We start from the raw sequence: 15,618 nt of genomic DNA on the forward strand, positions 1-15,618 counted from the left end.
TGCATGGAACCAACAGCTTTACGTGACTTACGAACCACATCGAGAGTGAACTTCTATCACCAGAAATACACATCTCTGATGCCTCAATGGAATGACCAAGAATCAAACTTGTGGCCACCGAGGTTTTATGTTTTAGTACCTGCTAGGTCACGATAGGCTAGGTAAGTGGATAGGGGGAAGGGATTCCAGATAGAATGAAGATTCCCTCTAATCCCTCCCCTCAACCAGATAAGGCCCAGAACCTACACCAGTACCCTACGTCGGTTTAGATTATGGAAGCTTAGGTTAGCATACTTAGGATAATTGTGAGTTAACCAAAAATGACTTCTGTAGTTGTAGGGTAAACAACCGACTGGACTGGCCAACTCGCCGACTACCGCGTTTTTGGCCACCCTCCGAAAAAGTACTTTAACACGTCCTGACACTGGAGATGGTCATCAGTCATGAGTTGTTGGTGGTGATAGCAGGAGCTCAAGACCTCTACTCTCCTTTCGAAGTAAGTATTTTCTCCAAAGTTAGAAATTAAGGCCATATTTTAATATTTAAACAGAGGGTAATGAAAAGTGTGGCCAACACAGTGCACACTACCCCCATGATGCTTTCGAAATTTTTACTTACAATTAAAAATTTTTAGAAGATTGACGCCATCTCGATGTTTGTAGAGTCGCTTGTGTCAACAAACTTCCCATTTCCTGTGCTAAATCCGCACACCACTTGTATCCATAGACGCTGGGGCACTTTCATCACAACAATCGTAAAGACGACTTCCAACCACTACTTATCCAAGGGAACTACGGCATTCTTTGCGACGTTTTGCACTCTTCAATTGTATATCAGTGTTGTCAATTGGTATGTGTTTACCCTCCACTGGGTATAAGAATTACACAAAACCGGGGAAATAAGTGAAATTAGCGTATCTATTTGTAATATATATTATAGCAATTTTATCATTACTGCATTACTATGACAACTAGAATTCATGGAAACAGTTTGTAAATGCATCAGTGTATGTGTGAAGCTCCACTAGATTGGCAACGATGAGTCATTTTACAGCGTGTCGTCTGCTCATATGTACATCAGAAATATTTGTAATTTTTCGGGGTTAATTTGGTTGCAAAAAAGGGATAAAAGACATGAATTAAATAAACATTTTGAAGTAACAGTGAAAAGTTAAACTAAATAATGTGTAAAGTAAACAATTAAGGGAAGAAAGCTTTGCACCTCATAAACAGTGTAGTCGTCTGCTGCTCGTAACTGTGTTTGTGGAGTGAGTGTTTAGGAACCAGGAACAGCAACGTGGTTCAAGTGCAATTTGGAGTGAATTAAGACCAAAATGTGTATAATTACAATCAAATAAGCACTGTGGAGTTTCAGTTGTGATGGCAGTAAGGATAAAACCACCAATTACAAGGTAAAATTTAATTCAGTTCAAACCATGACCCTGGGAATAAAAAGTTTCATACTTTCACTAATATAGGCAACAAAATGTTATTTTATTGTGCTGATTATCACTGCAATCTTGAGTAAGATCAATAAACGTTACATATATACGCTAATATTGTTCAAATGAGTGCTGGGAGTGCTGGGAAGTCTGGGAAAGATGGTGGATTGTCTGTGGTTAGAACGGCCAGTCCCGCAATTGCCGCCATATTTGATTTTAAAACTGCCTTGAGAACATATTTTACGAAGAGCTCGCATGCTTATTTTAGTTTGTATGGGGCTTTCATATATCACATTATGTTGAAGAAACTTCAATCTTTTAAATGGTATGCTTAAAGTTGTAATTGTATTCTTGTTTCACCAATTAAATATCGAGTGAATAAGGCCTGGCCACACGATAATGATGGATCGTCTGCGGTTGTTTACCCTATATGTCAAGTCCAGGCTAACCAAGGACCTGACACACTTGGTTGGTTTACGTAATGTTAATATGCAGCTCTGTAATATACTGAACATATTCTAAGGGACTTTAATTCAGGTTAGATGAGGATTCACCACCTGAGTAGGTCAGGACCTCTAGTTAGGTTAGGTTGCATTGTTGTAACTGTTCGTCCCATATTTTAGTGCTCAGTAAATTCTTGGTGAATTCTTCCTGGTAATAAGCATGAATTACCTATTTAATGCCTTGCTTCAGGCTCCTACCCACACAAAAAATTGAGTTTTCCCCTAGGGTAAGCTGTAATTGTTGGATAGCTATACAATAGGCTAAAGGGGCAGGAGGGAAAACACAAAAAAGCCGGCCCTTACAAAAAAAAAAAAAAAAAAACTCGCATGCAAGATACCCAGGTACTATACCTAGCTAGGTAACTAAAACCATAGGAAAATAGCTACCTAGGTTACTAGGATATCTGGTTAATGTACTTGGCTGGGAGTTAAGATCATCATATTAATGTCCATGACCTTTCCTGCATTAGCTCGTAAGTACCACGACTACCCAGTAACTATACTTCTACCCAGTAACTATACTTACCGAGGTAATTAAACCAGGCCTATCTTAGCCTAGCCTATGGAGGCCTAACGTCATGGTTGATGGTTTAACATACAGTACAGTCTGTTCACTCTGGATCTGTTAATCTGGTTTATCAATAGCAGTTGAACAGGCGTATAGTATTTACTGCAATATAAACAACTGAAATGAAAGATACTAATCAAATCTTACATGCTATAGAAAACATAATTATAGCTGCAGATGTCACGAAGGGACGGGTGGGAGCCAAGTAGGTGTTTCCTCCTGAATATAAACAAATCTCTCCTGTCAATTGCACCGAAGATGTCTTGTCGGAAAATTATATTGAATGCTTAAATACAACATAGCGGCTTAACTATTCTTTATAAGCCACTCAGCATTGTTATCAGTAAAATAAATACTATTCCTACTACACTGATAATAAGAATCAAAGTAGAGTTTAGCGTAAGTAATTGTACATAAAGATATCTTTGTCTAAATGGAAAATATAACCTCTATGGTACACTTCGAATTTTGTCAAAATGTTTTTCGCCATACAAAATCATTATTTTTAATTCCATGGAAAAATAGCAAATTCAAAATTTTTCTCAACTAAAAATTTAATTAACAATTGTATTTTCGTTTTTCGTGACAAAATCGCGCAGCATTTCTGTGCTTGAACACAATCGCCGCGTTCGATTGCGTTGCATTTGCAAGTCAGATTGCCAGTGCACTATTCTTAGCCACTCATTCATGTTCTTAGTTTCCGTTTTCAGGTAATGAATAGTAGTTACTGCGAAATAAATGTAAAGGCTCCATTAATAGTGTGTTTTGATTTAGTTGATATATAGCAGTATAGGCCATTTTCTTTTCTGTTAATGATGGGGATTAATAGGGGATTGAATGTTTTCCTATTCGGTGATGCATTTCTTACAAGGTATTGTAAACCGGGCAAGTAAGATTCTAATGAACCGGCAAACAAGTATTTTTGGACAAACACCATGGGGAAGGTGAAAATGAAACTTTTCGTTAACTATTCCCATTCGTTTTCACTCCTGTTACTAATAATAATAAAATACCCACGATTTAGAAAATGACAGTAACATAAGAAGGTCACAACGACAAAGTTCGATTGATAGAAAACTGCTTACTATGCTTGGACCAAGATGTGTCCCGTCATTCAAAATACCTGTAGCTTTTAGACATGACATAGTAATCCTGTATAGGGACTATTTCACACTATCGGCTACCTTGGATTGTCTTCGAGCAAGTTCTTACACTTGCTTGGACCATGGATAACTCTGAACATAGAACTTTGTGACAGGGCGTACATTAAGGTGCTGATAACAAAACGAATTCCTAAGCTCCATTTATGTCAGTGATGCATTACCCATCTACCCATTCAACAACATTTGTACTCGTATATAAAAAAAAAAAAAAACAATTAGATAGATTACTTAATTTTTTTTTCATATTTTTTTAATGAAGAGAAAGTAAAATTATGCTGAAACTTGCTTAGAATATAATTAAGGCTTTCCATAAATGCGGAGATAAAAGATTTTTTTATCTTGTATGAAATTAGTTAGAGTGTCATATTCAGTTATCCTCCCAAGTTCTTTAGCTGAAATTATCACAAACTAAAATTGAAGGAAAGAGTCAAATGACTATTTAATTAGATCGAGGGAAAAAGACCTCGCTTAGGCAGGCAGCATTAGGAAAATGGAATATAGTACAATTATTTTTTTCGTTGATGTGAAATCAATTTCTATTGTCAGCCAACGAAATAAAAAGTATAAGTATCTCTGGTATGTGCATTCTTTTTATTACTATTATATTTTTATGTCATCTAGATGAACAAAGCGGTCATAATTGTTCAGTATGATGATTCAGTTTATAAAAAATTTATCACTTGATAACCAGGGCGTAGCAAAGATTACAGCACTTACCCTTGATCATAAAAGAAAAAATGGATTGAGGATGCATAGAAATGCCATGAAAGAATAGAACGAATGTTCCACAGAAATGTAATAACAATGGAATGCGAGGAAATATTATGATTGCAAGCTACCAATGAAGAACGGCAAAATAGATAAGTAGTCCAACAGGAACGGCAAGTACCATTGTCTTTGTCTTTTATTTTACGAACAATAAAAATGTTACATAGAATTTAAGGAACAATCCACGGTCCCGACCAGTGTAGCATAACAATAGACAAAGCGGTTGCCATCAGCAAGAGAATATACAAACAAAAGAATGATAAGGGTGATATAGTCACAAAGAACGAAACTATCAACTCCAAAGCCTAGACATTTTACGCGCACGCACACAAACAATATTGCAACGCTCATCAGAGACGTAGAAATTGAATAATCGACTTTTGTAGATTGTTTTGTTTTTGTAGCAACGGCAAGAAGCCGTTAAACTAATCTTTAAATAATGATGTAATAACTGAAGAGTAATGATATGGATGAATGGTTTGTTTTTGTATGTTGTTTTTACGTTGCATGGAACCAGTGGTTATTTAGCAACGGGACCAACGTCGAGAGTGAACTTCTATCACCAGAAATACACTTCTCTCACTCCTCAATGAAATGGCCGAGAATCGAACCCACGGGCCACGACCACAGAGGTGAGAAGCAAACACCAAACCAACCACACCACTGAGGCACTATATGGATGAATGGTCATGCAAAATCTTCTAGGTTGCATGCTCTTGTGATGCTCACGTTATTATGAATTGACTGGATAACAGTCCCGTCAGCGGGGAGCATACGCGTTAGGAATAAAAAAGCAAACTTGAAATACCGTAAGCAGAAAAGTACAACTATGAAATTATCGACTAGAAAAAAGTAATCTTGTGTTAAGATAATATACGAGGTTTTTTCATCTCGCAGATGGGGACTGGTCCCCATTACATATACTACACACATTATAACTCATTATATTAGGTCACACCTTTCATTTGTTCCAGTGCAGATGACTGTTCTTTGTTCATTTGATCAAAATGCTCTGACCCTCTGTATGACCAGTGGTGAAAATATACTGTGGTCCACGCTCATTTCATGAATACTGTAGCCAATCTAAAATATAAGAAGATATATAACTTAATTTCCTATCAGAAGCATGTCATAATCAACCAAGAGCCTTTCCATCATTTACGAAAGTAAATTTATAGCTGACACTTGACTCATAATAAAGCACCTTTACTTCTATTAACCTTATTCTGGGAAATGAACGATAATCGATCTCCCCACTCTCATGACTAAAATTCTTTTATTCTGTAAATATCTTCTTTCGATAGCTTTCATATTTGCTCTCAACCCACTTATTTTCAATTAAAGACGTGGCGTAATTTTAACCCGAAGTAAAGTTGCTTAACTTTTGTGACATTCCCAAGTTCCCAACAGTTGAAATGAAAGCAGATGTCTATATCAACAGTAATGGGTTATTGTGTCGTAATTAATTACGAATTTTGTCCTATTGCCATCTTAGGGTTTTCACAGTTTTTAACATGGTAAGCGGCCATAGTTATTTTATCCAAACATTTATTTTTGAGTGTCGCTAGTGGTGAATGTGTAGGAATAAGGTGATATGTGGCAGGCTACAGTTAGAGCGTTAAGTTATTAAAGTATAGGCTAGGAAGTAATTACTTCCTGTGGCATGTTTAGTGACGTCTTGTTAAAAAAAAAATGAGGTCAAGGTTTATCCCTGTAGATATATAATTTTTCTTGTGTATTATCATGGATTTTTAATGGTTTAGTATTTATTATGAAGTAGTAATCCGTATATTATTCAATTAATGGTGGTACCCACAGATATATGGAGGATCTATAGTGGTACCCATCTTAACCCAAAAAGTTATGGATCCCAAGCGAGGCAGCAACCAAATTTGTTTACAACACGTGACGTGAATATTCACAAAGAAAATTTAATTTCAACATGTTTCTTATTCAGCGTAATTTGCCCGAAACCCAATCCTCTCGGAACAAATGAAAATGTTACAAATTATTGAGTACCCTAGGTTAAGATATTTCGGATTCCTTTATTGTAGGAGATTCTGCAATTAAACTTAATGTAGATAAGATTGCTACCTTATTCCTCATTGCTAGTTCCGTTGTGCAAGAAACATGGTTGCTGTAGCGTAGACTACAAGGTACGACCAGTTCTGGGCGTTTAAACTAAGTAACTATTATATGAATGTCACGTCAATGGCTATTAGAAAGTATAGGTAATGCTTGTTTGTAAGGAGTTTTGTTGAGGGGGGGGGGAGACCTTCCTATTGTAGGTTAGCTTAGCTTATTCTAGGTCAAACGTTGGCTCATAAAGGTAGTCAAGAATATAATGTATTATATAGCTAGTTTAAAATTTGTTAGAGCTCTGTATTCTTTTCAAGGTGGTGTTGGTTTGAATAGCACTTCAGCATAGGCCTAGCCTAACCCATCCTATGTGTCCTATCCAGGCTATCCTAACCCAGGCTACTGAGACCCTAGTTGGGGGGTAGATCTTTATTACTATTCCGCGGCGGCCTAGACTATGGCAGTTGCGGTTTTTCTATGTAGTTTTACCTCCTGAACAAGAATTTTAAGTAATATTTATTCTGACGACTGTAATTAACCCCCAGGGGCTCGTACTAAACACGGGGAAATACATTTGACGTCCCAATTCCTGGTGGCTTTCGTATTCGCTGGGACGAACGATGCGGAATGCTTAGAATTACCCAAGTTCTGGTGGGATCTTTTCAAGGGAAATAAAATGCCCATTTGTAGCCCCTTCAGGAATGGACATTCAAGGCTAGGTTAATTTTTTTTTATAGGTGTATTGATTCCAGGTTACACTTATGGAAGTCACAGGGAGATAACCCCAAACCTAAGTTAGGACAGTGCGTTGTAAGCAATTTTATCTATTCAGTTTATATCATCATTGGTCTGTTTTTATAGCCCTTCTCATTAGGCATCATTTTTTTTACTTCTAATGGTCCTCAATGGTGTATGTCTGTTTAAATTTGAAGTCAACTGGAATATATACATATTAGTTTTTCAAAAATGATTAAGTTTTTAAATATATTTTTTTTTTAGGTTACTAGGCTACTGATGAAATATTATGTGTTGTCTCTAGTATGTGGAGATTATTTTAAAGATTTTCCTTGTGTTTTGAATTCATTAATTTTTCCATGCCCCTATATGTTTTTATGTTTTTGATGATATATTTGTGAACTGTATTAGATAATTATTTGTTACTTTGACATATTTCAGTAGTTTTGCTCCTCAATGATTGAATGTTTAAAAGGTAGTGGTTTAATGGTAATGTTAGGCCTTGGCAAGGTATCCATCCTGTCCTAACCCAGTAATTGCCCTTTAACCTTTGGTCGTTACCACATTCTAAGCAAAAATTTTGTGGTCTTTCCACATTTTAGACTCGGCTAGAAATGAGCTAGGCTAGGAGGCTGGTGACCAGAGACCTCTCAGTATCCCCCAGACATCAGGGAAATAGAAGTTTTGGATCTTCTTGACCCTGTTTGTGAAGAAAGTAGTCAAAGAACTTTAGAATGAGAAAGTAGCACACCTTAGCAACCTAGAAACTAATTACTGTACCTTGTCTCTGTTGAAGATTTTGGTCCGCGATGCGACGATTTTCTTTCACAAGTTGATTAATTATTGATGAACATCACTTGGTACACATTGAGGGACATCTTAGATTTCCCACACTATTCTTCCTATTCTTGGAGGACTTAAGGTGCTTGTTTTGAGCATTGCATAATTAAACCAATCAAAATTATTTTCCTTCTAACCTATCAATGGAGAAGACCAAGATAGCCTAGATTTTGCATCGAAACTATTCAGTACAATAAATAGGATATACAGTACTGGCACCTCTGCAAGTACTACATCATAATGATAAATGATATGATATCTATGATTCAGTTGTTTTTAACTCTTCAAATCTCATTTACTTGTATATACTTAACTAGGACAGGCTAAATTTTAGTAGAAACAGTTAGAAATAGATTAAAGGGATTTAGATTTGGCAGGTTTTAATTCTAAACATGTTTATTAAATTTCCTATTTGCGTTAAAAAGCCAAGTGACTAATGTTACTGTTCATGGCTGTCATCGGACAAACAATGATTTGCTCCCACACAATACTTGTGCTTGTCGTTCTGTACAATTTTGAAATCTCAAAGGGACCTGATTTGATTATTCATTCAAGAGATAGATTGAATGTCAATCTTCTGAATTTGTTGATGGAGGTTTATACTAATACACAAGTAACTATTGATACTGTAGTGTACTATATCACAAACATTTGTTTAGCAATGCAACCTCCTAAAGTGACAGGTTAGTTCGTCATCTTTAGATGCGAGTTGTTATGAGTATAGACGCATGCTCACAATTTGGGTGTGGTTAATTCTCTTACCATTTGCCTGGTTAATAGTGTATGTTCAGAAGAGTAAGTTAAGGATTTGAAAACTGGAAAGTGAGAAAGTCAGGTCATCTCAGCCTTAAAGTGAAAATGTCAGTATCTTGTGGGGATGCCATATTTTTTCGTACCGTCTAATGTGAACGGTGGGGGAATATATAAATCCATGCATTGATGTTATCACTACGAGAATGTTCCTCATTTTGTTCGCGTGATAAATGCAGAATTATACGTAAGCATTTTTTTTTTGTCCTAGGTACCTCAGTATTTATGCTGTGATGACAAGTGTAGTTTTTCGATTTCTTTTATTAGGATAATCAGAATGAAATGGACTCTGGCCAAGTTTTTATTAGGCAAATACAAGAAAATTATAGTTAAATCGGGTCGATTGGGCATTAAACAAACAAGCTGATGAGACTTAAAAATGTTGCAAAAGTAATTTGGTAAAAAGTGAAAGTAATTAGGTAAATGCCTTCACACCTTCACATATGTGCAGTGAAGCTTCGTAACAAACGGTGACGCAACAATTTTTTGTGTTAATTTTAACTCCGCCCAACTTTCTCTTGTTTTAATATTTTATGTTAATTTTAACTCGGCCAAACTTTCTCTTGTTTCAGGCGTCCTCTGCAGCTCTTAACTACTGTACGGTATTAAAAAAAAACAACATATCAGATGTGTATAAGTATTACGCGAAAGGTCGATTGTAGGAATGAGATTGACTGAAGATTTTGATTTTTATTTGCAGACAACTATGAGGATCTGGCGTGATTGGCGACTAGTCAGTATATGCAAAATCTGAACTTCTCTTGTTGCGTACGGCTTTTATCGTGATGGTAAGTAATGAAGATATATTTTCCTTGTGTTTTCTATTATTTCCGACGGAGATGTATGGGAAAATTAGGTTTTCGTTATTGAGTGCAAGTTTATCAATATGCGGCGTATGACCACAATAGCACTGGTGAATGGAAATTGAAGGTATTTAGTGACCAGTGTCTCATGCGTCACACCCTACACTGTACTTCAGGCTCTTCAGCCGTAGAAACGTTTAGTGTGAAACCTTTCCTTAACCCTCCCCCCCACCCCCGTTTTTCCCTCTTCGATATTTTGCGTCTCTCTTCACGGTTATGCAGCGTCATGATTTTATGCGTGTTGGCACTCATTTTCGAAAACGGAAATGTAATACTACTGTAATTTTTTTTAATTTTTTGCTTTAAATGATCGTCAAGGTGGGAAACGCACGTTAGTCAATTAGCTGAAATTAGAATGAATTTTTGTATTAAAATAATAGAACATGGATAAACTATTGTGGAAGAACTTCATAAGATATTGATGTACGCTTACGTCCTACATTTCGTGATGAATTACTATCTATTTCAAGGCCCATGACACCCTCCTTTTTTATATAACTAATGAACTAGGCTTCTGATTAATGTGAAACCGAAACCACCAGAGTTTGAGACAACGACCTAATTGAGAAAAATGGATTCAAGCATCTACTCCGCATTATTGTCTTACTTTATATCGATAAATGACATCTCAATTTTGTGGCATGGTGAGAACGGAAATTAAGACCTGGCAACTAGGCGCAGAAAGACGTGTGTCGACCATGACGTAGGGCCCCGTGACGTTTACACCTGCCACGCCCCCGTTTATGTATGGTTATGAAATAATATATAAGTTGCAGTGAATTATACCGTTCTTTAATGGAATCTAAAATACTGATTGGTTATTATGTTTGAATAAACTCATTTTTAGCTTCACTTGTGTTTATTATTTAATTAATATGTAATTCTTACGAAAAAGAAGACAGAAAATAAAAATCTCGGATGGCAGTCATGTACACGTCTGTTAGATACAGGCATTGACAAGGGCTCCTGCTGACACCTTGCTTACTGCCTGCTATTGATATTTTATATCATGTCTAGAATGCTTCACCATTGTCCACAAGGTTGTCGTAATACTTTTGTGTTGCGACTCTTAACATACTACAAGAGGGAAGAAGACAATAATAAACTGAAGATTGGATTGAATAGGTTGGTATCATGTCATGTTTAATGGCGTACCATCACGGACATGTATAGTTGAATACTATGCATTATCAGATTCTCTCTCTATCTCTCTTTATATATATATATATAAATATATATATATATATATATATATATATATATATATATATATATATATATATATATATACACAATGGTGAAGCATTCTAGACCTGAAATAAAATATCAATAGTAGGCAGTAAGCAAGGTGTCAGCAGGAGCCCTTGTCAATGCCTGTATCTACCAGACGTGTACCTGACTGCCATCCGAGATTTTTATTTTCTGTCTTCTTTTTCGTAAGAATTACATATTAATTAAATAATAAACACAAGTGAAGCTAAAAATGAGTTTATTCAAACATAATAACCAATCAGTATTTTAGATTCCATTAAAGAACAGTATAATTCACTGCAACTTATATATTATTTCATAACCATACAGAAACGGGGGCGTGGCAGGTGTAAACGTCACGGGGTCCCACGTCATGGTCGACACACGTCTTTCTGAGCCTAGTTGCCAGGTCTTAATTTCCGTTCTCACCATGCCACAAAATTGAGATGACATTTCTCGATATAAAGTAACAATAATGCGGAGTAGATGCTTGAATCCATTTTTCTTAATTAGGTCGGTGCCTCAAACTCTGGTGGTTTCGGTTTCACATTAATCAGAAGCCTAGTTCATTAGTTTTATTAAAAAAGGAGGGTGTCATGGGCCTTGAAATAGTTATTTTTTTTTTAGTAGGTTACGAAATAACATGATGGTTACTAGTATTGAGGGCAGCTCGAAACATTCCCCATAGGGGTATAGTGCCGTCAATGCACCTCATTCGGTACAACGTAGGCATTACTTAAGGTTCGTTGCAGCGTCCCTTCGGCCACCATAGCTGCAACTACTTTCATTCCTTTTACTGTACCGCTGTTCATAATCTCTTTCTTCCATCATACTGTCCACCCTCGCCTAACAATTGTTTCATAGTGCAACTGCGAGGTTTTCCTCCTGTTACACTTTTCAAACCTTTTACTGTCAATTTCCGTTTCAGCGCTAAATGGCCTTAGTTGCCCTAGTACTTGACTTAATGCCAAAAATCTATTTAGATAAAATCAAAATCAAGTTCGAAACATCGATATTGCAGATATGAAGGTATTGAACAGAAATTACTATTTGGGATTTTGGAGCGGATTTAGTGTAATGCTCCGCAAGGAGCCTTCCTATATGTAAACGACCATGAATACAGTGTATAGTCATTCTGGAAAGTATGCTATTCAATCAAGCTGGTACCCTACTGAGAGCAATTGATGGGTGGTTGAATGATACCAGGAATGGAATGGAATATAGAATTTAGGCCAAAGGCCAAGCTTTGGGACCAATAAGGTCATTCAGCGCTGAAAGGGAAATTGAGACTGAAAAAGTTTGAAAGGCGTAACAGGAGGAAAACCTCAAAGCAGTTGCATTGTGAAGCGGTTGTTAGAGAGGGTAGAAAGTAAGATGAAAGAAAGATAATATGAACGGGGGCAGAATGAAGGGGTTGCAGATAGGGGCCGAAAGGACGTTGCAAACAACCTAAGTAATGCGGACAGTGCGCCACGACGCGAGGACGCTATCCTCCTACGGGGTTGAATGCTACCAAATGGATCGTAAAAGCCTTGGTCTACTTGGGCTAATGTCTACGTGTAACCTACTCCGAGGTGCTATATAGTACTAAACATAGCGGAAGCTCCATGGGGCGGCGTTTTTAGTAACTATCTTCTCGGGCACCAGAGGATTATATACATCCTTCTCTATATTGTGTGGTAGACAAATTATATTAATGAACGATATCTTCGCGCTGCCGTCATCTTTACATTTACCATACGGTGTTTAGTACTATAACACCTCGGAGTAGATGACGCGTACATAACAAGCCATAGTAGTACTAAAGCTGCTTTGTCGGCACAGTTGCTCCTTTTTCTTTTTTTTTTTTTACAGTTTGTTGCCATATTTAACTTCCATTTTTAGAAATACTAGTGGAACAGTTATATCCTGTGCATGTGTCTAATAGGGTATAACCTGCAGATAATTGGTTTAGATTATACGTGATTGCACCTGTATCGGCGAATGGACTCTTAACAAAATCCAATGTCTTTTGTCTTTGCAGATATCTATTTTGTTTATTCGTCATTCTTCTATTATAGTTATTTATATTTATTTAATCAAATAATCTTTCACTATTTTTGTTTGCCTTTCTAGTTATTTGTATTTTCATCAAAGGTATAATTATTAAAGCTATTTTTTTATTATTATTCAATAGTTTGCTATTTAAACATTCTTTTAGCTTCTGTCTGACTCACTGACCGCACATCAGACTCCTAACATCAGTTGGAAGTTTCTAAGTACTGATTTTTAGGATGTTAACCAACTCCCCCCTCCCCTCACCAATATTTAATTAATCAATTATTTATTTATTAATTAAGCAAGGATGCACCGTAGCGGGTTAGTGCCGTCAGTAAACCTCACGTGGTGCTATGTAGGAATTACTTAGTCTTTGCAGTGTCCCCTCGGCATCCCCTTTCATTCCTTTTTACTGTGCTTCCGTTCATATTTCTTTCATATGACTTTCCACCCTCTCTTACAATTGTTTCCTAGCGGTTCCTCCTGTCACATCTTTCAGACCTATACTGCCAGTATCCCTTTCAGCGCTGAATGACCTTATAGGTCCCAGAGCTTGGCCACTGGCCTAAATTCCATTGTATTCTATTAAGTTCAATTCCGTGAGGATGAAATGAAACGCATCAACGTCTGTGGGTTGTAGTAGCCTTTATTTACAAATGGCAGGACACATTAGGGATTCTTAGGTATCTCGCCCGTCCTGTGAGATCCTTTTGTTTTGTTTTTTTCCGTTCTCCAGAGAATAGAGGGACGAGGAACCGTCTCAGCGACGGATGTCCTGTCTCCAACTTACGTAAACAAAAGACTGTAATTTTTTTTTTCGAAATTTTAAATATTAAAAAGAAATTGAAGAAAATAAAACATGTTGACATTTCTTTAAATTATAATAACGTTGTACGATGGGAAGCGATTCAGTTTAAGAAACGGGAATGAGTAGCGGTAATATTCTAGGAATTATCTCTCTCTCTCTCTCATTTTCACATCTAATGATCTGGAAAAGAATCTAGCAAAGGTCTATAATTATAGCAGTTGCAGTGATAATTCTTAATGATTAAATATTTATTGGTATTCTTGTTTCGTGATCGCAGTTGTCCAAAGACTTTGTTCAAAGACTTTTCAATTATTGGCAAGTTAATCCTGTGAACTGTTTCCGGTAAATATCGTAATTTACAATGAGTATATTGTAGTTTATTGTAGTGAAGTATTTAAAAAAGGGGAGAGGGATGAATTTGATGTTTGTGTGAACATTGTAAAAGAAACTACGTATTATGCTCATTCATACGTATGATTTATGCAAAAATTATACATATATATATATATATATATATATATATATATGCGTATATGATATATATATCTATATATATATATATATATATATATATATATATATATATATATATGTGTGTGTGTGTGTGTGTGTGTGTGTGTGCTGTAATTTTAATTTTATTGGCAATAGTGGGAGATTATCCAACAGGAATGAGTAAAACATTGGCGTTTTCTGAAAACCTGAAGTTTTAGCAGGCTGCCCATATAATTCTCAAATTGGACAGCGCTCTCCAAGAATAGTAAAGAAACAATTTTTGTATAAAGATGTGTACATCAGTATGTACTATAACGATAGGCAATAAGCACTCCCTTACACGCATACATTGCAGATTGTTCTCTAGATCATTAAGACAAACTGTACCTTGCAAACGCACCTCCAAATCGCACAGGATGAGATATAACAGAAAAAGATAGGTCTGTCGACAGAAAAACCGCCTAAGAGATTAATTGATGTTTGGAGTAGAGAAGACAACGATCATCTCGTCGTCGCCCTGAGGTATTTGGAACAGCTTTTAAAAAATAAAAAATAAAAAAGGATTTTATCACAGACAGAGGTTTCCAGCAGCATAAAAGTGAATGACAGAGAATGTGGCATTTTCGTATGGACCAGTGGAATTGTGCAATGGCGTAAATGATTGTATTGCATTCCTTTTTTCAAATAGGCAACACGTTTTGTTTTATGATGTATCACCTTTTGTACAGATTAAAACACTCTTAGAAGACTAACAATAACACTATCAAACCAACTGTTGTAGATATTTGTAGCCAGAAGTTTATTTTTCATTTATTAGAGGCAAGATTGGAAAGCATACAAATGAATATAATATTAATAATAGTTATATTTGATTCCTTATCGCAAGGTAGAACTTGAGATACAGGTGTTCATTTTCTGTGTGCCACCTCATTTAGACAATAGTAGTTGCGTGCAGAGTTTGTGTAATTGAAAAATAAATTAGGCAGAAAAAATTAAGCATAGATTTATTTTGGTCCCGAAATATATTTTACTATACCTCCAGTCTTCTTCTTTTGACCTAATTAATTCCACTGTATACCAGGGTCGGCTTCCCGAGTCAACTTTTTTTTCCAATCTATTTCGATTCCTTGCATCTTCTTCCCTCGAGTGTGTGAGTTTTTCTTGAAAGATTCTAGTGTGTGAGTTTTTATTGAAAAAACTCCAGTGTGGGGTTTTACTGAAAAAAAAAACTCGTGTGTGAGTTTTTATTGAAAAAACTCT

General features: G+C 36.2%; 1 protein-coding gene across 5 annotated transcripts in view; it reads right to left on the reverse strand.

Moving 5' to 3' along the window:
• The window catches only part of LOC135201774 (early endosome antigen 1-like), a 77,905-nt gene extending 75,108 nt beyond the window's left edge, over positions 1-2,797 (reverse strand). For 3 of the 5 annotated variants that reach the window (XM_064231025.1, XM_064231024.1, XM_064231021.1), the window contains exon 1: positions 2,660-2,797. The gene's annotated coding sequence lies outside the window, so the exon portion shown is untranslated. Of the gene's footprint in view, positions 1-2,470; positions 2,624-2,659 lie in introns of those variants that run through there. The other 2 variants (XM_064231023.1, XM_064231022.1) reach the window with 2 other exon arrangements.
• Positions 2,798-15,618: the final 12,821 nt, after the last annotated feature.

The sequence above is a fragment of the Macrobrachium nipponense genome, chromosome 28 (assembly GCF_015104395.2).
Source record: "Macrobrachium nipponense isolate FS-2020 chromosome 28, ASM1510439v2, whole genome shotgun sequence".
Taxonomy (NCBI): domain Eukaryota; kingdom Metazoa; phylum Arthropoda; class Malacostraca; order Decapoda; family Palaemonidae; genus Macrobrachium; species Macrobrachium nipponense.